Below are 24,721 nucleotides of genomic sequence, written 5' to 3'. Positions count from 1 at the left end.
TAATCAATGCATCACACTCAGACGATTTGAGGGTAGCCATGTGTAGCACCTAGTAGAGCTGTGAAATTAGCCCATGTATTGCAAGAGAACTTGCAAGGATAGCCAAGGTATTGCAATTAGAACTGCGAAGATTAGCCAGTGTATTGCACTTAGAAGAATCAAGACTGTTAGCCTGAAGGTAACCAAGGTATTGCACTTTAGAAACAATGAGAGTAGCCAGTGTACTAACCATCCCTGCTCCTCAAGGATCACGGGCCCTACGAGCTAGCCAAATGACAACATACACATTCAAAAAACATTTGCAACCAACAAACAATCCCATCCTTGACAATGGGCCTCATCCCTCTGGATACTACAACAAGCCAGTTCTTGTTGCACAGGACGCTGGTTCCTCAAGCAACAACAGAAGAGCACAAATTCTACGCTGTATCCCTCTTGCCTCACTAACCCACCCCACCCTCTTTCTTACAAAGCCACGTGAACACCTGGAGACTATGCCAATGGTAATAGTTGCGGTATAAGACAGCGTAACATAAGTTTACAGAACATTCTGGAAAATATATATATGACCAGACTTCATTAACCGTGAATACAACCACATCATTAAGGACAACCAGATCCACAGAGCAACACAGATCCCCGGATCAGCCTCTTAGAATACAGAGCGAAAGAGACAAACCTGGGTGCCACTGGTAGTCGCATAAAATCCAGAGCTCGAAGCCCTACGCAAGATTGCTAAGAACTCCAACCCATCCTGCGACAAGATGGGCGTCTGAGAGAAGTTTTTCTGGACATGCCACGCCTCGCTTTCAGACACCCAGCCAATCTGAAGAGAATGATGGTCAGAAGTAAACTACACACAAATAGTGCGGATTATGGAACTGTACCTTGCAGAAACTAAAGAAGCCTAACCTGCCCGCATATCAACATTTCAGACACAATCAAGATACCCCACACGGTGCAGGTCTACAACATGATAGGATGGTTTACTTGTCATCCAGCAATATTGTTTACTTGATCATGTGCATGAAATGTCCCGGACGTGGCTACTATGTTGGGTAAACTAATCAAGATCTACGTAAACACAAGAACCTCCAACCTGCTCTCCAAACTTGACTCTAATATCCCCATCTGTCCTCATCCTACTAGATCGCTCTTCTGCCTTTGACACAGTCAACCGCGCCATCCTGCTCAACTGCCTCCGTGATAACTTGGGTATCAGGCCCTGGCCTGGCTGACGACCTTCCTCTCCAATAGACCCTCCCAGGTCCAAGTAGGGTCCTTCCTTTATGCTATCTCACTCTCTACCTGTGGTGTTCCCCAGGGGTCTAACCTCTCTCCCTGGCTTTCCAACCAATACCCCGGCACCCCTCGCCCACAGCAATGCTGCTCTCTGCTTCAATTTTCAGTGCTATGCGGATGACACTCAGCTCGTTTTCAGACTCCCTTCTGCCACCTATTCTCCCATTCTCATCTCCGACTGTCTGCAATCCAGGAGTGGTGTGCCGCCAACGACCTCTGCCTTAATGCTAGTAAGACAGAGATCCTCCTTATTGGCACACCTGCACCTTCCTTTCCTGTCACTCTCTGGCTGGCCTCTCTTTTTCCCTCTCCCTGCCCCCTTCTGTGAGGCAAAGAACCTCAAGCTCATCTTCGACTCCACGCTTTCCTTTTCTCCACACATCTCCAACGTCTCTAAGAAGTCAAACTACCAACTGCACCTCTTCCGAGATATTCTTCCTTTTCTCTCCTTCCCCCAGAAGCACACCATCTCTACAGCCCTGGTTCTCTCTATGCTTGACTATTGCAACGGCCTCTGTCTAAATCTGCCTGCAACTACGCTTCGTCCTCTTCAACCCATCCAGAACAGGACTGCGAGACTTGTCTTGGCCTCAATCCCAGGTATTGTATCTCTCCAGCCCTGAAATCTCTTCATTGGCTCCCAGTGGCTGCAAGGATTAAGTATAAGACTTTTTGCATTGTCCACAAGGCCTTCTGGGGCCTGGGTCCTCAATACCTTAAACTCTCCCTTCAGAAATACCGTCCTACTCTAGCTCTTCGCTCCTCCACCTCCAAGTCCCTCAGTGTCAGCCGCTTCTCCATGCAACAAGTTGGGGGGGGGGGGGGGCTCTCTCTTTGGAACAGCCTCCCTGAAACATGAGGAGAACCATCTTTGGTTCCAGAAGCACCTTTCTGCCTTTGTTCTTCCTCTCCCAGGCTGATCCTTGTCTGCTTCGGCATCGGGCACCTGGCTACCCTCCGATTTCGGGCCCAGATCCCTGCCGCATACACGCACTGCTTCCTGGCAACCCTTTCACTTGGGTATGTATCTGCAACCCTACAGTCCCCCCTCCTGCACTTATTAGACACCCGGTGTCTGCGCCTCATTCTTGCACTTGCCACCTGCACCTTCCTGTTTTGATCATGTGTTCAGCGCTTTCCACTCCTCCCCTGCCCCTTGCACTTTCCCCCTTCCCTGCACTTGCGCGTTCTCAATGTCACTGGGCCTAGTAAGATCGTTTTTTTTTGTTCTCCCTTGTTCCCCTCCCTTGCCTCGTCGCACTCTGAACCACTTGTGTAGGAGCGCGATACAAATAGAATATCATACATCATACCCATCGTCAAAGCCTGAAACAATGTACCAATGAGAGTACAGTGGGTGAGCATTTTTCAGAAGCTAATCATACCCTTGATGATCTCAAGATTGCCATACTCCGGGGTAATTTCAGGACTGTCAAAGCCAGAAAGACCTATTAATTCAAATGCATGCACATTTTCAATACACTGGCAAGGGCTTCAACAGACATCGCGGTTTCATGAGTCACTATTCCAACTAAAAGACTGCCACCTTTTTCACTCCTAGAGATACAAGGATCACAACATCCAGACCGGACGCTTCACATCCTTTTTTTCCAAAGCCTTTCAACTGGCACTGCACCAGCCCCTCTAAGCCCATGAATTGTTGTCAAACTCTCTCCAACCCAGCCCCACCTGCCAAAAGCTTTCCACGGCCCTTGTCCCTACCACCCATTCCTCTTGATTGGGATGCAACACAATCCCAATGGTATTTGACACAAAGTTACCACACTCGGCTCCATGGGTCACAGGCCGAACACAAACTGGCTGTATATCGCCTCTTTCAGACCTCTAGAGGCACAAGCCCGATATTTATTTATTCGTATTTTTAAAGCGCACATCAGCCCAGGGGCATTGTGGCGCTGTTAAAGATACATTGCTGGTTACGGTTACAAAGGAAGGCTTAATAGTTACATTGATAATTGCATTTCACAGTACAATTCTTAGAGCTAGATAAAAATAACGGTTTATAGTCATAATGTCGAAAAAAAAATGCCGACAAACAAAAATGTCGAAATTTTTTTTTCGAAAATAATAATGTTGACATCCTATACTTATAATGTAAAAAGTCATTTTTTCGAAAAAAAAAATGTCGACAAAAAATGTCACTTAAAACTATCAACACCTCACCCAACACCCCCCTGCCACCCCCCCCCACACCTCCCACCACCACCCTCCCACCCCTCATACTCAACACATTCTAATTATATATTTATTTATTTATTCTTTCAATACATAACCAAAAAGAGTATCATTTACTAATGGGGGGGTCCCCCCCAACCCCCCCTCACCCAACACCCCCCTGCCACCCCCCCACACCCTCCCCAACCACCCTCCCACCCCTCATACTCAACACATTCTAATTATATATTTATTTATTTATTTATTTTTTCAATAAATAACCAAAAAGAGTATCATTTACTATTGGGGGGGTCCCCCCCAAACTCCCTCACCCAACACCCCCCGGCCACCCCCCACCCCTCATACTCAACACATCTTAGTTATATATATATTTATTTATTTATTCTTACAATAAATACACAATTTCGAAAAAATATCGAAAAAATGTCGACATTTTTGTTTGTCGACATTATTGTTTTTCGACATTTTGACTGTCGACATTTTGACTGTCGACATTTTGACTGTCGACATTATGACTGCCCACCAAAAATAACAGTACAGCTTCGATGGAAGGGCGAAGCTTTGGAGATGAATGAAATGTGAGTTATATGAAGAGTGGTTTTGAGGTATTTGCAAAAGGAGAACAAGGAGGGTTCTGTTCCGAGTGTGTTGGGGAGTGTGTTCCAGAGTTTGGGTGCAATGTGGGGATATGTAGATGAATGTGCTACCACTGATCTTGTTAAGGGACTAGCCTGACATACCGAGCTTCAACTGGACTGCACATACAATGACAGACACCTAACCAACCCCTCCTGCCTTCCTGAGGGCACACTAACAGGATGGGCTGCTTTTTCATTTCTTTTCCCTACTCTCCACTTTGCCTTATTTAACACAGTCTACCATTGAAGATTCCAATGCGTGGGGGGCGGGGTTGAACATCCATATGCCTTTTTGAGCAAAGCTACAAATCAGGTACAGACAGGCACAGATAACGGGGTATCTGCAGGAGGGGCTATGAAAGCTTTTATGATATACACACACACACACGACAGGGAAATTCATAGCATGGGCGGTCTACTACACTATCAGGAAATCAACACAATCAGTGTTACAAATTTCGCCACCTACTGCCACCTTAATTACTGTTTACCTGCCAGGTCCGATGAATCAGGTTGGTTGTTTATTGTGAAGATAAAATATTGGGAGAACTATTGCAATTAGTGGGTATATGCCAGGAGTAAAAAATAATGCTGCTGCTCCTGAAAATTCTGTACTGCCAAATACCTTACAAGTGTCTACAAATATACCTTTTGCCACATGAAGATACAAAAGGTAACTCGAGACACAGGTAACAAGTTCAACACCTTTGTTTTCCTTGAGTGGAGTGTTGGAGAAATTCCTAAAAATGCTATGGGGGGGGTGCCTCTAAAACGCAAGATGGGAAAGCAATGGGTTAACAGTGATAGAGAAGTAACCAAAACAAAGTGCAAGGGTCTTTACTAAAATGACCTAGGGTCCTAATCCAACTTCAAAGCACTTCCTTTATAATGGGAGCCCAGGGTTGCCACAACAGTGGGCAGCCCTCAGTTCATTCAGTATCAGGATATTTAAAAGCACCTTAGCGCCCTTCTTTCATGAAGTTGGCAGCTGCTCCGGTTGTAGATAGGGCTGCTCTCTTATCCAGAGACTCCCTCCTGTGAGCTGTGGCTGTAGACCCAGCACGGGCCTAACTGCCAGAAGGTCTGAATCCCCTTGGCCCCAGGGATACCCAAAACAATTACCAGCCGAATCTCTTAGAGGGACTTGATAAATGTCTCCGCTAGCTGTTCCTCACTCCTCTCGCTGCCTCAGTAGATACACAAACCTCCTACCCTTTACTAACCCGGACCTATATGTGGGGGATCCAGTGTTCATCCATAGAGCACATACAAAGCAGCAGGCTTAAAATCGCGGTCACAGACTTGCTTCTCTGAGAAGAATCTTAAGCAGCTACAAAATTTCACGCCCAAGAACAAGAACGTAACTGGCAACAGAAAAAGGAATTGTCCTCATCTCTTTAATAGCACACGCACATCTCTTTAAACACCTGGCCACCAAAAACGCAGTGGACCAAAATGCCTCATATTACACATTAGCTAGGTGGCCATGTTCATCGATGCTTGGCGAGAAAATATGGGGTGTTATATGAAGAACAGAGGATGCAAGTGACTTTATGCACAGCTCATAACTTGGAACTTTTTTTCCCGCATGCCAAGAGAATAGATTATAGGCATCAGCATGCCAGATTACTGCAAGGCAACATTGCAGCAAGTCTACTATTCAGACTCAACAAGATGGCACATAGCATGAGACATGGAAACTCTCCACTGGCTACTAGCCAAAGAAAGAATCCACTTCAAAGCACTTTGCATCACGGGACAAAGCCCTTCAGGGACATTAGGTCAAATTCATCCAAGGAAAGATCAAATACCAACCAAAAAGGACACCAAGATGTAGTGACAAGGTACCACTAGAGACCAAGCTATATTCCAGAGAGACACGCCGAGGATCAGCTTTCTCTAACAAATGTTGCCAACTCAAAGACTTTGCCAAAGGAATCAGCACAATCCAGGACCACCTTAGATTCAGGAACACACCCGAGACGCAGCTTTTCAATGTCAAAAAATACAGCACTCCATTAACTGGTTGCCCATTCTGCTTTGTAAAGCTAATCAAAAACTCGGACCTGGAGCATATGGTACCCCAACACCCCTTTTTTAAGCCCCGGTCAAACAGCCAGAGAATGCCACTCCGAGTCTGCTCCAGCACAATGCAGTTCTAGCAACAATGACTTTTGCGCCCATTTCCACAAAATACCATCCATCACACAGGTTCCTATTACTTTTCTCATCAGGAAGCAGACAACAGAACACTACACCTCGATAACAAACACCACAGTCCCCAGCTAATGCATCCTAGCATCATGGAAACAAGGCCTACGTTCCATAATCAAAACACCTAGACACTCACTTACATGCAAGGCACAGGACAGCTCGGGTCTGCACGTATCAATTTGTTTTCCCCCTCTCACCCGCACTAATCAACCCCATTCACTTTCAGATCCATCTCCATGGCACAGGGCCATGCAAATGGAAGATGTAACTAATCCTCATAACAGTAAACAAGGTCACAGTTGCTAAACACCCCAACATCTTCACCGATTCCCAACACCACATACTCTTGGAGTAAACAGCAAACTAGTGTAGAACCAAGTCAACATCGGACTCCATTTAGTCACGATAAAGTGACCACTGGATTTGGACAATGAATCTACCATTGAGTGCAAAATAATTGCTGCTGCCGTCAATCCTTTTTCCAACAAGGATCCAAACTGTCCATTATCATGCACTGGGTAAACACTTTTAAATGTACATATGGAGAGTACACACCATTTGCTTTGGTTATTTTTTCATAGTTGTTCTGCAGGTCTTAACAAGCGGGCTTTTCCCTGTACAACATGGTCAATGGAATATAAGTTCTTGTTCCTACTTTTTCTCAAACGTTTTTTATTCCATTTTTCAGAGCACAATGTCTTGATAACATCAGTTACAGGCTCCGATATACACTAAAAAACAAACAAAAAAATACATCACCACTGTTCAAACACCCCTCATTCCACATACTAAACATCCCACTCTCCAACCAGTATTACCCAGCCCGCAATCTCCAGGCCATCAACACTTTTTAATCGATGCAATTCTTTTCTCAATCCAGGGAGGTTTCAAATCTTTGGAAGAATTGAGCTTTTTTAACATCTGACCACAACCAACTTCCCCACACGCTCTTCCCCCACCCCCCGACCCTCATCTTACAAATCAGGGTCAAGAGTTTGTTTTTGTTTCGTTTTTTTAGGTCTCCAGCTCCGCTAGACCACACCTGCTGATATCTTCCATCCATTGTTTCAAAGATGGACCCTGAGATTTCTTCTAACAAATTGCTACCCATTTTTTTGCTAATATTAACATAAATTGTGCCAATCGTCTAGTTTCATGTCCCTTCTTTCCCGGAATAATCCCCCACCAGAATACATTGGGACAGATTTACAGCTGGAACGCAATAATCCATTAATTCAAGAAATCACTTAATGCCAATCATCTGTAATAGTTGTGCAATTCCATAACATGTGCCAGATCCCGGTAGGCCCCCAACCCCCACATCAGGGGCAATTCTGGCTAATGCATTATTTATATCATGTAGTTGTTGGGGTCTTATATCTTGAGCAGGCTATTGAATACTTTGAAACCTTGCATTTGATACCTTTTTGACCTGTTCACACACTTTGACTCATTCCTCTTCTGAAATCTCAGAACAGATATCCCTTTCCCATTTGAATCATTAGAGCCTTCTGAGGGTATTCTCCCTGTATTGTCTTATATTTATTTGCATTCGGTTAATACAAACCTTTGTAAAAAGTGTAAGTGTTTCTCTGCCTTATATGGTATTGCCTTGAAATCCTGCCCCTACCATCTCCCGGTGACAATGTCTGAATCACTCAACTAGTGATTGGCTTCTCCTTTCACCCATGACTGCCAATCTTTTTACCACTCACGCCCAAGTCCAGAAGTGTCCTATCGAAATTCCATACATGTTCCTCCACTGTTCGAAGGACATTATCTGTAGTTAAATATATGTTCCCCGGTGTCATGCAATTGTTCCCATATGGCTACATCCACCCCCTCACTGCTGATTGAATTATCTGTGTCCACACCCCATGGTAAATCCTTACAATACAACCGCTTCACATGTTATTTAACTGTAGCAACACGCTCGTCTTGGAAGCAAGATGACACAGGTTCAAATTCCTGGTCTAGAATATATCTAAATATAAAGGATGCTCAGGGGCAACACATTTTCTTGGAAACGCTGGGCAACACAGGTTCAACCCCTGATCCTGCGCTTCGAAACCACTCGCTATTAAGCAAGTTAACAATGAACAATTCCAATTATAAAAACTAGTAGCTTCTTCCAAACCACCCTGACTACCTGAAATACATTAGTGGCGCCTTTCCATCCTACCATAGCAGATAGATTCCTTGTCGGTATTTCGGAATGGCGCCTAGCAATCCAGTCAACAACCACCCCACCCCCCCGTATGTCATTCCAGGCCAGAAAAGTACTGCAGCCATGAAATGCCATTCGTAATGGTAAATTAAGGCCCCCCTCCAAATATGGAAATCTCAGTAATGCCAGAGATAATCTCCACCTTCCTGTGTTCCATAAAAATCCAATTTTTTCATCAAGCATTTTGAAGAAAATGTTTTTTAAAATATGGGAATACATTTAGCATAGTGCCACCCTTACCATTAATGACATGGGAAATGTTTTCCAAAATTGAACCGCTTCCCCAATTCACGACAACGCCCTACCTGTATTACATACAAAAATATCTTCAAAGTCATGAAAAATTTGAAAACCTGTGTACCTGAATGATCCTCCAATCTGGGAGGGTAGAAATATCCCATTTTTTAGAGACCCACTGAAGGGAATAACAGTGCCTTTTCTTTATTAATACAAAAACCTGATCATGTATGAGAATTAACTTAATTGGGATATGGCAAGCACACCTTAGTTAAAGGAAGTGTTTTTTGCTGCACAATCTTCAATATTAATCCAAATGAGGGGGTGTAGTGTCAATTAAGGGTGCACGGGAGAAATAAGTGACTGTCAAAAAAGTCACGTTCAAACGTAGCAGTAATTAGTGTCAAGTACCCGAGGACACTCCCATCCGGTGCACACCTTTTATACTTAAGATAACTTCGGTCAAAATGTGTTTAGGTTTGTTCATTATAATTACAGATATGTATGTTAAATATTAATTGCAAAGAACATTTTGTAGTTGTACTGAGCTTAGTCATTTTATTTGCTAATAGTGCAAGTCGAATCACATCGTACATTCATAAGCAAATAGTAATGTTCACTGAAAATCACAATGAGAAGTCGGTACAAAAAACAATTCATAAAATTAGCCCTGCGCGTTTCGAGATATCCATCTCTTCCTCAGGACCTAAAGGTGTACTTTTCTTGATTTTCTACATTTCAAATCTGTGTGTCTCGATTCTTTGAACAAATACGAATTAGTATCAGAAACAGTAGCCTCACAAAGTACAATAGTGTTATGACAAGTTGTCTATAGTTAATTTGATGTCTTTCTTCTACTTTACCTAGTCATATCTCTTCCATGTGGCAGATGTACGGTATTTAGAGGGATGACCTGTGAATAACATTTTAGTGAGAATGGTCTAGATCATGTTTGAACTACTGGTTATCTGTTAAATCTCCAACAAGATAGAAAGCCCTACCTTGTTTAGCACCTTAATGAGCGGTGACCGTCAGAACTGCATGTTCACCTATTGGTCTTAAATGAAGGAACTTCATCTGTGTAGCTGAGCCCATGGATCGGATAGTTATCGGTAAGTAGTCATATCAATTTGTCTTTCACTGATATTTGTTGTAATCCAGTTGGTGCTTACATGAGGTATGTGCATCGCCAGGGAATGCACTGTATGATAAGAATGCCGTTGTATGAATAGTTGCTACACCAACGATAATTGAGACAGTGATTCTGGTTTAAGAGTACAGACGGGAAGGGTGCACCCGTTACCCAGTACGTTTGTGCGAATAAAAATTAGAATCCAGTCTGGATTATAGATTTAACGATTTAGTTGCGGCAGTCTGTAGGTCAAAGCATAGAGCTTCCGGATCGCCTCGTTCTTTACAATATCTAATATAGCTATCTGTAATTATAACAAACCTAACAATATTTTGACTGACGTTATCGTCAGTATAACATGTGTGCATGGGACGGGAGTGTCGTCAAATATTTGACACTAATTACTGCTAATGTATAAAAATGACCTAGTATCTCCAAGATCATCAGCATATTCTCCAACAAGTTGCACACATGACATGCATTACTCACCGTAATAGATTCACATGCTGTGCATATAGTCCGACAGCCAGTGGTAACCGCAGAGTATTGTATCATGTCTTTCGAGAATCGAAAGGTGACATCGACATGTGCGTGCCTGTAACACTATCCCTAACGTGACGTGTACCCAAAATCCCTCACGCGTCGATGTCCCTCTGATAGTCATTGAGCTCCTCATGGCAGAAAAAATACTATCGTGAGAGAGTACATAAAAGAGAGTAAGTAGACGCCTATGTTCCTTTCACCCGAGCGGGGAAGGAAGGGTGGGCGCATGTGAATATAAGCAGATACAATCATCAAAAATGCTATTACGGTGAGTAAGGCATGTCTTCTGATGCTTGTTAATCTGCTTAGAATCACATGCTGTGCACAGACTAGCGAGCAGTACCCAGAGTTGGAGGTGGGTTGCGAGAAGGAAGAGTAGTGAAAAGATGTCTTAATACTGCTTGTCCCACCTGAGAATCAGATAAAGTGAGCATCTAGGCAATAATGTTTTGTAAAGGTGTGTACAGAACTCCAGGTTGCCGCTTTGCAAATGGACTCTAGGGGAACATTTGCAATGAAAGCTATGGAAGACCCAGTGCCGAGTAGAATGTGCTCTAGGCTTGAAGGGCAGTTCTCTCTTTGCAAGTGAGGAACAGAGCATGATGCATTTGACAATCCACCTTCAGATGGCCGATTCATAGACAGGACCCCCTTCTCTCCAGCTGCCACTGAAATGAAAAATTGGTTTGTTTTTCTCAGTGGCCTACTTCTTTCCCGGTAAAACAGGACTGCCCTTCGCACATAGTGTGTAGGCTTCTTTCGATTTGCTTTTTAGTACCGAGTGATAATATTACCTGTTATTAGTCATTTTTTCACTGTGTCATTTGGACACAAGTACAGATGCATTTTTTTTAAAACTGTTTATTTTTGCAACAGAGCAGAACGAGTACATTACAGGTAAAATCAGTACAAGGCAGTCAACCCCCCATCCCTCCCCACTCCCCCAGCCCCCATTCACCTATTTCTTCCTCCGCTCGGTTCGTTTCTGTTCCTTCCAGAACTCTCGCTGTGTTCCGGGCTAGGTAAGTGAGGGCCGGGAACCTCAGATTATAGTCTAAGAATGGGGCCCACGTGTCATGGAAGTGGTGCGGAATTCCTACTCTGGCCGCCGTTATCTTCTCTTCAATTAGGATGTCCCACATCTTCCCCCACCACAATGCCACCAACGGACCCTCAGCGGTCTTCCAAGTGCGGGCCACCACAATCCGCGCTGCCAGGAGGCATTGGGTTAGGAGTTTAGCTTTTCTTCCTGCTCTTGGGTAGCATCTCGGGACCGGGACCCCTAGAAGGATAGGTTTGAGCGGTATTACCTTCTGGGTAATGTCCGCAATTATGGTTATGCACTGGGACCAAAAAAGTTGAACCTTCGGGTATGACCACCACATGTGGTAGAAGGAGTCCTGCTGCCCACACAGTCGCCAACAGGTGGGGCTCAGAGCCAGGTTCATATGATGAAACCTTAGTGTGGGGGGGTGGGGAGAGGGGTACTACCAACGTAATAAGAGTTTGTATGCGCATTCTCGGTTTGTGATGCAAGCGGATGCTGAATGAGTACATGACCAAAATGTCCACCCAGTTCTGGTCGGTTACTGCATGCCCTAAACCCGCTTCCCATTGGGACATAGCTTGGATTTTGGAGCCAAGGAAGTATCCCGAAAAGCGTTTGTATAGGGCCGAGATCCTTACTCGAATTGGGAGCTCTTGTAACGTTAGTTCAAGTGGTGAGGGCGTGCACGTTGCTGCTTGCCGGGTTTGCGGGTGGGAGCACCAGTGTCGAAGCTGAATATACGTAAATCTGTCTGCTTCCTCCAGCTTTGCATTGTTCAAATGTCTGGGGGTGACCTTCCATGAAAAGTTGGCCCAGTGTCTCTAGGCCTCCCCTGATCCAGTTCTTGAAGTTGTGGGGAATGGTTCCGGGAGCGAAGTTCATAAAGACCGGGGAGAAGGGGCTTAGGCTCGTCTGGATCTTTTATCGTCGCCGCGCCCAGTCCCATGCCTTTAACGTGTGTTTAGTGGAAAGCAGAAGCTCATCCCCACTTGTCAGAGTTGAGGTGGGGTGTGCGGGAGAAAACGTAACAGGAGGAGCAGCCGGGATTGCTCTCCACCGGGGGCGCCCCGAAGTCATTAACCAGGCATGGATGTGGGCTAGTTGGGCCGCTATTTGGTAGTTCTGCAGGTCGGGTACTCCCAGGCGTGCGTTCCCCAGCATCGTTTTCAGGGGGATCCGAGCCTTTTTGCCTTTCCAGATGAAATGGAGCAGTTTCCTCCGGATCCCCTGGAGGGAGGCCGGAGGATTCGTTACTGGGAGAGCGGAGCATGCATACAGAAATCTGGGAAGAAGATTCATCTTGCTCGCAGTAACGCGCCCCATGAGGGAGATTTCCTGCGTCGCCCACCTCTTGAGGTCCTTTTCCAGTTCACGGAAGAGTGCAGGAAGTTTGCCTCATAAGACTGCTTTTGGGTCTGCTGGGATATGGACTCCAAGTAGGGGATTGCTTTTTCCTTCCATTGTACGGGGCATAGTGAAGAGAGGGCCTGCTGGTCGCCCGGGGACAGGCCCGTCCCCAGGGCCACTGACTTGTGATAGTTCGAAAAGCCTGTGACTTTCCCGTAGTTATCTATTTCTGCCAGGGCGTGACGCAGTGAGCGAGTGGGTTCTGCAAGGGTGAGTAGGACATCGTCTGCATATTTTGTAAGGGCTATTTTGTGTTGGGTAAAGCCGATTTGAGAGCCCTTGATGTTGGCGTTTGCTCTGATGCTCTGGGCGAATGGTTCCATCACCATGGCAAAAAGTAATAGGGATAGCGGGAATCCCTGCCTGTTCCCACAGCCAAGCGGTATCGGGGCGGACAGGACGCCATTGACTCGGAGAAGGCTTTTCGGGACTTGGTAATTTGCTAGGACCATTTTTCTGGAACATGGGCCTGATGTGAAAGGCTTCCATAGTTTGACCCATTAAGGCCCAGTCCACCTTGTCAAATGCTTTGACGGCGTCTAGGGCCATCAGGACTAGTTTCTGCGATTTCCGGGTTGTGAGAAATATCCCGTTTTTAGAGACCCCCTGAAGGGAATAACAGTGCCTTTTCTTTAATCAGGTTCAAGGCTCTGTGAATATTGTCACCCGTGGGTCTATTGACAATAAAGCCAGATTGGTCTGGATGGATAAGTTCGGGTAAAATGGTTGAGAGGCGGTTGGCCAGGATTTTTTAATAAATGTTGGCGTCAATGTTCATCAGGGCAATGGGTCTGTATGAGGCCCGGTCTTTCGGGTCTTTTCCTGGTTTGGGCAACAGGATTGAGAGGATTCTGCCGTGGAGGGGGTGACCGTGCCAGAGTTGCTGAAAGAGTTAAAGAGGGCCACCATAAGGGTCCCCAGTTGAAGCCGAAAAAGGTTATAGAATCTTGCCGAGAACCCGTCTGGACCCGGGGCCCGTGCTTTGAGGGACTTGATAACTTCCTCGACTTCCTCACTTGTTGTAGGTGCGTCAAGGTTTGTTCCGGCCGCATCCTAAGGTGGGGTAGAGACGTTTTTTGTAGATATTCCCTTTGTTTGCTTCGGTCTCTAGGGGGTCTGGGGGAACATGTATTTTTATACCTGTTTGTCCAAGTTTGTCCTGCGAGTGCTTCACTGGGCGTTACCATTGTGGACCCCTTGCAAGCTCACCACCTCTTGAGACTTAGCCTAGACCACCTGCCTTGCTACCTTGAACTGGTTTGGCAACAGCTTCCAGAGTTGTTCCTGTCACAATATAGGGTTGCCTTCTATACATCTGTCCAGCAGGCCAGAGTATAGAAAATCAGTCCCAACACCGACCCCTCATTTAACTAAAAAAACATAATATCCCATTAGACACCATGTCATCCAATGTCGTCGCCACATCCATATCGGCAATCTCCTCCTAAATACCTGGAATTGCGTTACCAAAAGGTGAATGATCCGAAGGGATCTTCCTCAGATATAACGTATCTGAAAACCAATTAAAATGTTGTTTTCCCACAAAAATATATTTCAATCATGAGTGCGAACTGTGTGCCCCTGAGAAATACGAATATTCCCTCTCCTGCCCATGTGACTCTCTCCATAATTCCACTTAGTCCAAATCCCCGATGACCCTATGGAATGATGCAGGCGCCTGTTTTTATGAACCCAGCTTCTCCCTGCCATCCAAGTAAGGAGACAAATAAAAATAGGTTTTACCCAAGTTGACTGTGCGTAATTTCACTTTATTTAGGGAGTTTTTTTTTTTTACTGCAAATATGGGGGTGGGTTTGGGTTAATAAATAATATAGGGATCTGCGGGGAATACCCCTGCGACCCCCCACCCTGCATATATTTGGGGGAAAATGTTTTGCCTGTGGTCGACTTGACCAACTGTGTATTTAAAAAAAGATTCTGTCATACAACCCCAATCCTTAAAACAACCTCCCCAAATAAACATTCCTTCCCTATAACCTCCCCATCGAGTTCAAAATAATTTTTGTCATCAATATTAGGAGCACAAGAGTTAACACATAAATCCCTCCCTTCAAGTTTCCCCAAGTAACACAATGGTCTTCCCAATGTCATCATTTACTCATTTTTTCACCCGTTTAGGACCTCCAAGAGCTACCCAAATTTAAAATTCTTCTAGCATACGAAGAGTATGACGTTCCCACTATCTGCCCTCCCCACTTATTCCTCAAAAAAGTACAAGTCCTTTTACAGCACGTGCGTTTCCTGAAGCATTGCTAAATGAATCCCATTTCTTCTGACCCCCTACTCATATGCACTTCATTCTTTTGCCCACATCCCGATCGTTAGGTAGTCATTTTCCATAATACAAGGTAGTAGAGGACATAATCCCTCTGAACCACTGCCCAGACCTTTACATCCACTCCAGGAACCTCACTGATCTGCAGAGACATGATCATAACCACCGTTTCCATTTGAGCTAAATGATCTGCCAATGAAAAGTTTGACCAACAACCCCCCCCCGCTCCCGTACCAGCCCTCACCCATTCAAACTTCAAAACCCCAACTGTTCACCCCCTTGCAACATTGAACTAACACTCCTCTCCTCCCCTTACCCTCAATCCTTTCGAACGTGCGGTCACTTCTCCTAGTCTCCTCCGCTCTCCCATGGAAATAGGACCATGGGTCCAGAAACCAGACCAACAACCTGTCACCCCCACCCACTACTATGGTCTCATCTTGCCTCTACTGCCCCTAAACCATCCCCAAAATGCCAAACCCCACATCGGCGTCCTGCCCATCAGTGTGCTGTGCCGTTGAGTCCAACCAATTCCACACTTCCTGCGGTGACACAAAGAACAGATTTTTCATCTGCCCAAACATTTCCGTGGAAAACATACTTTATATTCATTTCCCTGAGATGTCTCCTCACTGCATCAAAAGACCTGCTTCGCCTTTTGACCTCCGATGTGAAATAGGGAAAGATGCGTAATCTCATGTTGCCCACATCATAATGACCACCTTTTCGGGATTCCTGCAGGATATTGTCTGTCCCTGAAATGTAATATCTTGGCCACCATCACTCTTGGCCAGCTACCTGGTGGTGGTACTTTGCCCAGCACCTTGTGCACCCTCTCCGCCGTAAAGAAGGTCAAAAGGCTTTCGTTTCAGCATCTCTAGGGCCAGCTTTTCCACAAATAACACTGGGACCCTCCTCTCTCTCTCTCTCAGGGACACCCACCAACCGTATATTACAGTGTTGGTAACTCGCCTCTGCATCTTCCGCCTTAGTTTCCATAGTTCTCGTCGCCCCTGCAAGACCCTTCGCCGGACTGGAGTCAGTGTAAGCCATCCTCCACTGAGCTCACTCTCTGCTCCACCCAGTCAACCTCTCGCATACCATGCGTAGGTCAGCTCGAACCAGGGACACATCCATACCTACCTCCTTAATGCTCCCTTCCATCCGAAGCAACACAGCCCTCCTCACCCACCACCACACTGTTTGCCTTGTCTCTGTTTGGGGGGGCAGGTGGGACAACATATTTCTCAATCTTCTGTTGGCCCTTAACCATTTTGCACTTTATTGTGCTCCAATGCTTCAATCTGCCTTCCAAATGCCAAGAGAGCCGTTACTCCGTACCTCCCAGTAAGTCAGCTCACCACTCCGACCCCCCCCCCCCCCCCAGGTACTCTTCTCAAAATAAAAGTCCTACCATGCACCAGACCATTCCACCACCAGCCTCTCTGGTCCTCAACAGTACAGCAGATTGATCGGATTAGGTGTCCGACTTAAGCCAAGCTCTCACATCTGCCCCTAATCATCACATGTGAGAGGGAGCCAGCTCACGATTGAGTGGATCCCTTGTGATGTTTAGGGGCACACAGACGCCATCTCTTCGACCCATGCTCATTCTTCCGATCTCTGCGGTATGCCCCGTCACCGCCACCACTCTCCCACTGCCTCAGCAGTCCTCCAGCAACTCCCGCTGTGGGATCACCCTTTTCCCATTCACACTGGCCAGCCACTCTCCTGTTGCCAAATCCCAGTACACAGCAGTCTTAGCTGCAGGCCACCCAGGCCTCTTCCAAGATGGTGTTTCTACTGCCCCGGCCAGTGATCCAAAATCCATATAGGTCAGTTTTCTGCTGTCTCTGGGTTAGAGTACCCTCATTTCATCGTCTGACCACTATCACAAACAAAGCTGCAATCACCAATACTAAATGAAAGATCTACAACACCAGGGTTCAGAATGCTAAATCTGGTTACCTAAGAGGTCTTCTCTATCCTAATAGAATTTGAGTTGTCAGCACCTCCCACGGAGGATTGCAAAAGACAAAGCCTGGTGTGAGAACATCCAGAAAGCTTTATCAGACAAATAGAGTTTCTACAAAACAAAATCGAGACAAAGAAGAATAGTCTTGCCTCCAGCACCCATTTACCCAATCTGCGTACTACACAACAGCCCCACTGACCTCCTTTCCACTTCTCCCCAGTACCTAATGAAGAAGTGGCAAACATAATTTCAGACCGCACACCTTCTAACTGCCAGGGAGACACTTGCCCTGCTTCAATCCTTAAGGAAGGCGCAAACGAATTTGGCACCTTTCATCACGGATCTGATTAATTCGTCCCTTAAAAACTGTAGTCCCCCCAACAACCTCAAAGAGGCTTTGGTCATGCCTCTACTCAAAAAACCCAACCTAGATTCAAACATACCAACAAATTACAGACTCAGAACAATGGCCCCATTGCTCTTAAAGATAAAAGATAAAGTAGCATATCTCCAAATTCAAAAAACATTTGGAAAAGGTCCCACTGTCTGCAATGGCATCCACATCTGCTGTGGGGGCTTGGGTGCGGGCGTTGGATCCCTCCGGCTGTGTGCCCGACCCTCTGGACCCACCCTTCCGGGGCATAATACACAAATAGTGTCATCTGCTGGGACACGTTAGTTCAACCTTTTACATCACTCGGGGGCCCCAGTCCCAACGGAGAAGCAGACATAACATTCTATTGCTACCCCAGGCGATCACCTCGTACTAGAGCACGCAGGGCGAAACCCCATCGCGCTGTACCCTGTCAGACTTCTCCTTACACTGTCTGGGGTACCATAAATCCTCCTTCATCCCTACCAAATCTTATCATCGACACAATGACCAAAGGAGCCGGGAAAAAGCAGTGCTCCATTAACATGTTCACGAAGGCTCCTTCGAGATCGACTGAGGAAGGGCCAGAGCAGGCCCCTACTAACTCATCATCATCGGTCCCTCCAGACTCTCAGAACATGGACTTCATCCGTGAGGGCTTCACCACACTCCATTCCAAACTGCACAACATGAATGGCACCATATCCTCCATCAAGGCCCACATCGAGAGGACTGATGGTCGAGTGTCTGAGATCGAGACAAGAGTGAGCTCCACCGAAGATAACCTGGGCTCCCTGCATGCAGAGGTCTCCGCTCTCTCCAACAGAGTCGTCGAGGTTGAGAAGAAGTATGAGGACCTCGAGTCCCGCTCGAGGCGGAATAACCTCTGCATAATCGGTGTCCCCGAGGATGGTGTCAATGAGCCGATGGAGGACTATATCGAACATACACTAATCCGCTCCTCGATTCTCCGAAACTCTCGCCACAGTTCGCGATAGAGAGAGCACACCGAGCCTTAACAGCTAAACCCAAACCGGGCGCGCCTCCACGCCCCATTATAGCTAAGGTTCTGAACTTCCGAGACCGCGACGCCCTCCTCAGGGCAGCAAGAATTAAGGGCGAACTTCTTCGGTGAGGAGCAAGAATACACCTATACCCTGATTTTTCAGTAGCTGTCCAGCGAGAGCGTAAGACCTTCCTGGCGGCAAAAGGGAGGCTAAGAGACCACGGAGTTAAATACTCCATGCTGTATCCCGCTAAGCTGCGCATCGAACACGCCAACCAGGTGTACTTTTTTTTTTTTTTTACAAAGAGGCCTCCAGATTTATCGACGAACACTTTCCAGGCTGAGCCTCCCCTTAAGCCACATTTTTACGTCTGTCACGCTATCCTGTCAGAGAGGTCGCCAGCAACACCAGCTACCTCTCTACGCCATTAACATATGAGCCCACTACCATCCTATGGGATCGGATTGGTTCACTGCTATACAACTGTGCCACACCCTTGCGTGCAAAACCTTCTCCAAGTTACGTATGATGTTACTGTCAGGCACTGCGTTTATCCGGAATTGCCTAGGCTACGCTCCAGGCCGGCCCACAGGCCCCCCGGCGTTGCGCCACTGGTTTGGATTTGGTTAATGGGGTTCAGGGTTATTCCTCTGTTTGGGGGAGGGATGGGGGTGGGGTGGGGGTGGGATATGTTGGGTGTTATGTTATAAAAAGCTTGGCAATGGCAGCGAGGTTTCAGCGCAAGGTAACATTGAACGACTGGGGCTGCAGGACTGGTAAATTGATCCATCAGATATCAATATTGATCTGATATGAGCACTTCTACATTGGTAACCAAAGATAACCTGACTTTCACGAGCTGGAATGTACGGGGTTTGGGCAATTTTCAGAAAATGAGACATCTCCAGCTGCAGGCTGAACGACATGGGGCCAAAATCCTCTTTTTGCAAGAGACACATGCTTGCGCTGAACAATGTGTGAGGTTTGCCAAAATGTGGGGCCCCCAGAGATACTTCACAAACTTATCTACCCAAAGCCGCCGGGTTATGACTCTTATCCACAAGAGCCTTAAGTTCACCCTGCTATCCACACAGATAGACCCCCAGGGTAGATATGTGCTACTCCATGCTATGCTTCAGAACAAGGAGGTGGTCCTATTGAATATTTATGGTCCTAACACAGACGACCCTGAATTTTATACACACCTCACGTCCCTTCTTGATGGCTTCTCCTTGGTTCCAATTCTCTGGGGGGGTGGGGGGGATTTAATACCATTTTTGATGCGAACCTCGGCAGATCCGGGTCCAGACCCCGCCAACTCACCCAAGCGGCCTATACTACACGGTCATCTTTCCCCCCCCGACTCGCACTGGTCGATGCATAGAGACTCCTCTATCCCAACTTGCACTCCTAGGTGCACGACTCCTATTCCCGAATCAATAGATGGGTGATCTCTGATATACCAATAAATGTGACACACCTAATGATCCTTCCTAGAACTCTATCTGACCATTCACCAGTTACCATCACTATGTGCTGGGTCCCGGATTGCGACCGTACTAGACACTGGAGGATGAAACTCTCTCCTCGACCCCTTATTTAGTTCCGAGCTGGAGATGGCCATCGAGGAGTTCTTTGAAATTAACACAGACTCTGTGTCTTCCCATGCTACCCTATTCGGAATTCTTCAACTTTTATGAAGCCCTGTATTCCGATGGCAGAGAGACTCTTACCTTGATGCCCTCCCCCTCTCGTTTCTCTCCCCTGAGACCATCGGATTCTTTGACTCTCCATTCTCTCCTGAGGAGTTCTCAGACAGACGCTGTAGACTCCCTTTCCTCGGGGAAGACCCCTGGCTCTGATGGCATCCCAATCGAATTTTATAAACGCTACAAATCACTCCTACTCCCCCGTCTGACGGCTCTATGGAGGAAATCAGTGGAGATGGGCAAATTTCCCCCATGGCTCCGGGAAGCCACGATAACCGTATTACTTAAACCTGGCAAACCCCCCCCCGCACAAAGCGGCTCGTGCCGCCCACTCTCGCTCGTAAATTGCGATGTCAAAATATTTGCCAAATTGTTAACGCTACGCCTTGCTCCCTGCTTGCCACACGTTATCCACCCTGATCAAGCAGGTTTCATCCCAGGACGCTCCACCTCCTTGAACCTGAGATGACTCTAATATAATTAGCAGAATAAACCCAAATGTACACGCGGTAGCCGCCACACGACATGCAAAAAGCGTTCGATTCTGTATCGTGGCAATACCTCTGGCGGGTCCTTGAAAAATGTAAATTTGGTCCATCCTTTCTCTCCTGGGTCAGACGATGACGCGCTTCTCTTCATTCGTTCCCCTTCCATCAATTTGCCCCCGATACTAGAGGACGTTGTCCGCTTCGGTCACATTTCAGGCCTCAAAGTGAACTGTTCGAAAACAACCCTCTTCCCACTCACGGACTGCACTCTTCCCCCTCCTGATACCCTGGGGATCACGTGGGGTCAGTCAAAAATCACCTATCTCGGGATAGAAATAACTCGACAATTTGAGTCGACCTTTGAGGAAAACTACCAGAGTTATCTTGTGAGCCTTATGGACAGGACTCGGGCTTGGAGTAAGCTACCGATCTCCCTTGCAGGTAGAATAGGGATACTGAAGATGTTAGCGAACCTGTAAAGAAGTACAGTACTAACATCCCCGTATGGCCAGGCGAGGGCTTCTTTCAAACACTGACTCGCACGATCAACTCCTTTTTGTGGCACTCGGGTGCGGTCCGCCTTAAACTTGGAACCTTGTCCACCCCGATGGATGGTGGGGGCTTTGGTGCTCCTGATTTTTTCAAATACTGGCTAGTTGCCCAAATCCAATTCACGTCACACTGGTTCAACAGAACGGACCCCCCTCCACATGTCAGACCTGAAAAACTGACGGTTAGTGACTGGGATATCCGTTCCCTAGCGATTCAACCCATCCCATCGGCCCCGGACTCTTGATCCGGTGGCCTGCACATCCCTGGCATTAACAAAAACGTGGAAACTGCTTGGTACTGCCCACCCGTTCCACGGTAGCCTCCCGCTCTGGAACTTTCTCCCAGGGGTCCCACTGCCCATGGTCCGCCGTTGGGCCGAGGCAGGATATGAGTTGATCTGTGACGTTTTTGAGCAGGGCAGCTTCATTGAATGGCCAGACCTCCCACTATCCCTGAGACAGAGGCCATCTATGTGGCTCCAGTACTCGTCTCTCCGGAAAACCCTTAAACAGAAATACCCCACGTTCCCAGCGATACCACCAGACTATCCTGCTATTGAAGAACTGACCTCTCCCGATGCCCACTAGGGGTAAGATATCTCGACTTTATGACATGTTCAGACCAGATCTGCTCCAGAGTTCGCTAAGCTGAGGCGCGCATGGGGAGATGACCTCGGGGTAGAGGTAACTAACGAACACTGGGCTCACATGTGCGCACACATACACGGGGTGTCCTTCAACTCTCGCTTCAAACTAATTCAGCTTAAGGTACTTCATAGATTCCATTATACCCCGAGCAGACTCCATTGCATGCTTAATGATCACTCCCCCAGGGTGCCCCAGATGTGGCCACGATACCGCTGACTATATTCATATGATCTGGTCCTGTCCCCGCCTTGCCCAATTCTGGAGAATGGTGTGCTCAACTAGGTCATCTATTCTTGAGCACCCCATCAACCCTTCTCCAATGAGATGTCTCTTCCACGATTTCCCCGAACTCCGCCGGGACTCAACTGGCTGGCCTTTGTATGCTACTCGCAGTGCGATCTATTCTACTTTGCTGGATCCGACCCACACCCCCCACCTATGCACAGTGGCTCAAGGCAGTCACTCGGGCCTCAAGACACCGAGGAAACCTGGTCCCTATTACAACCCCCACACTGTAAGGCTCACCTGGTTCCCACGGAGGCGCAGGTCTAGTCTGGATTGCTGTGGCCTCTTCAAGCGTGATGCACTGAGCCCGGAACACTGATTGAACTGGTTCCCCAAATCTTGCTTGACTGGCCCGTAGGAATATCCTTCTGCAGATGAGAAAGGGAATTAACCGTCTGCAGAATAGTGTGCTTGATTCCCCCCTTGTTCCCCTTCGTTCCCCTCTAACTTCCTCCTCCAAACCCCCGGTTTAAGCTCACCTTATGGTTTGGAAGGATGAACTCTCCATCCTGCATCTGGTGCAGGGGCGCACGTTAGTCCAGTTACTTCACTGGTTTTCAGAATGGCGCTGGCAAAATCCTCTTGACTTTTCTGAGCGAAACACCGTAAGTATGAAGATTCAAAAGTTCAAGAGTGAGCCCCCTTTTATGTTGTCTTCCTAACTTGTGATCTGTCCTTTATTTCAGATGCAGAATGAAGACGATGCGTTGAAGGGGTTAATTGCCGATGGTAAACTCAGGTGAGTTAGTGAGGGCGATTCCTCTAAATGTCTATCATTTCCCAATAATGTCTTTTGTCCTTTCCCCATAGGGGCCGGGGTGCGGTACCTGACAACGGAGCGGCGCCGACCCGAAATATGGGATGACACCAAGAAAAGCTGGTAAGTATAATGGCTGTAAATTAGGCTTTCCTCCGGTGTTCCCTTTGCTCACCTTTTGTCTCTTCTTCTCTCCCCTAGGCGCAGAGATGTGACGACATGTGCCGACAGCCGCGATGGAGCCGGGAGATGTCTCGAGGACAGGTGAGTGAAGAGCGCGCTGCAGCAAGCAACGCAATGCTTTTAAATGGAAGTCCTTCAGGGATGCTGGAGTGAAGATTCCGGATGCAGGTAAGAAGTTTGAAATAGTTCGTGGTTTTCACCTTTCTCTTCTCTTCTTTCCTAACAGGAGTTCCTGGTTCGAGTCGGGCGTGGCTGGAGTCCAGGAGCAGGAGCAGACACAGTGAGCGTTCAGCTGCTGGAATGCAGAACAACGCGAAGCATGAGCTGCTGTCTGGGCGTGGCTTAAATAGCCTCCAAAGAAGTCCCAGGTATGTATCCTTCCCCAGGTATGTATACTTCCCTGGCCACGCCCGAGTGAAAAAATAGTCCCCATGAAAAAAATAGTCCCTTTCAGGTCTCAGGGAGGCCTGAAGCGTGCAGCATGGTCTGCATCAGGTAAGTGCACCAAACACCTCCCTTTATGAGCCTGGCGCCAAAGGCGCCAGGACTGATGTCCAACATGAGCCAGGACTGAGTCCAAAGAGCCCCTATAAGGGGCCGCTGGGCTTTTACCCGAGGGCATGATGCCTGCTTCCGGGGGTGCTGGGCCTGGCCTGGTGCTCCGGGGGCAGGCATCATGACACACACTCAAGACCCAGAGAGGTCTGGCACAAATTCCAATCCTATATGTCCGAATGGAGTGTGACATCAGATACATCATCCCCAGCTGTTACCCTCTCTCGCCCTGGTACCCACTCCTGAGTTGCAGTCTCTCCAGCCCCGCACCCACACTACATATGTGTTTGAAGTGTACAACTAAATTGTAAGCAGTCGCTGTATGCCTGTAACACCTTAACTGTTATCACACTGTGCTTGCCTTGCAGGTTGCTCGCCTATGTTGTGCTGCTAAGCTAAATAAAAGTTTTTTTTTTTTAATTCCAAAAAAAAAAACATTTGGAAGATACCTACTCGGCCTGCGTCAGTCTGCCTTCAGACCCAGACACGGAACGGACACAGCCCTTCTGGATTTAAAGATCCAAATGGACGAAGCCAAAGACAAGGGCAATCTGGCCATCCTGCTGGACCCATCAGCAGCGTTTGACCTTGTGGATCACTGTATCCAGACTGAACATCTCTCCTCTGCGGCAGCATTTTCACCAAATGCTGCCAGTTGGATCCAATCCGACCTCACAAATAGAACAACCAAGAGTCTTTGCACCCACTGCGGCCGCTGAGCCAGTACCCATCCACTGTGGAGTACCCCAAGGCTATTGAGTTTCACCTACGCGTTATAATTTTTACTCAGCTCCTCTTCAATCGCCTTGAAAACCTGGGTGTCACCTACACAAATTAGGCAGATGATACCCAGGTCCTCATCACCCTTACTGGTTGCTATGAGAGAGATTCTATAAAGCGTAATGATATCTACCTTGAAATACAGGCCTGGATGGCCACACACAGCCTCT

At 47.2% G+C, this 24,721-nt stretch overlaps 1 protein-coding gene across 1 annotated transcript in view; it reads right to left on the bottom strand.

The window, feature by feature from the left end:
• The window catches only part of NIFK (nucleolar protein interacting with the FHA domain of MKI67), a 176,457-nt gene that overhangs the window by 141,096 nt on the left and 10,640 nt on the right, over window positions 1-24,721 (bottom strand). The window lies entirely within an intron of this gene.

The sequence above is a fragment of the Ambystoma mexicanum genome, chromosome 9 (genome assembly GCF_040938575.1).
Source record: "Ambystoma mexicanum isolate Mex_15411 chromosome 9, UKY_AmexF1_1, whole genome shotgun sequence".
Taxonomy (NCBI): domain Eukaryota; kingdom Metazoa; phylum Chordata; class Amphibia; order Caudata; family Ambystomatidae; genus Ambystoma; species Ambystoma mexicanum.
Note: the sequence above shows the minus strand (reverse complement) of the source record. Positions and strands in the feature narration are given on the sequence as shown.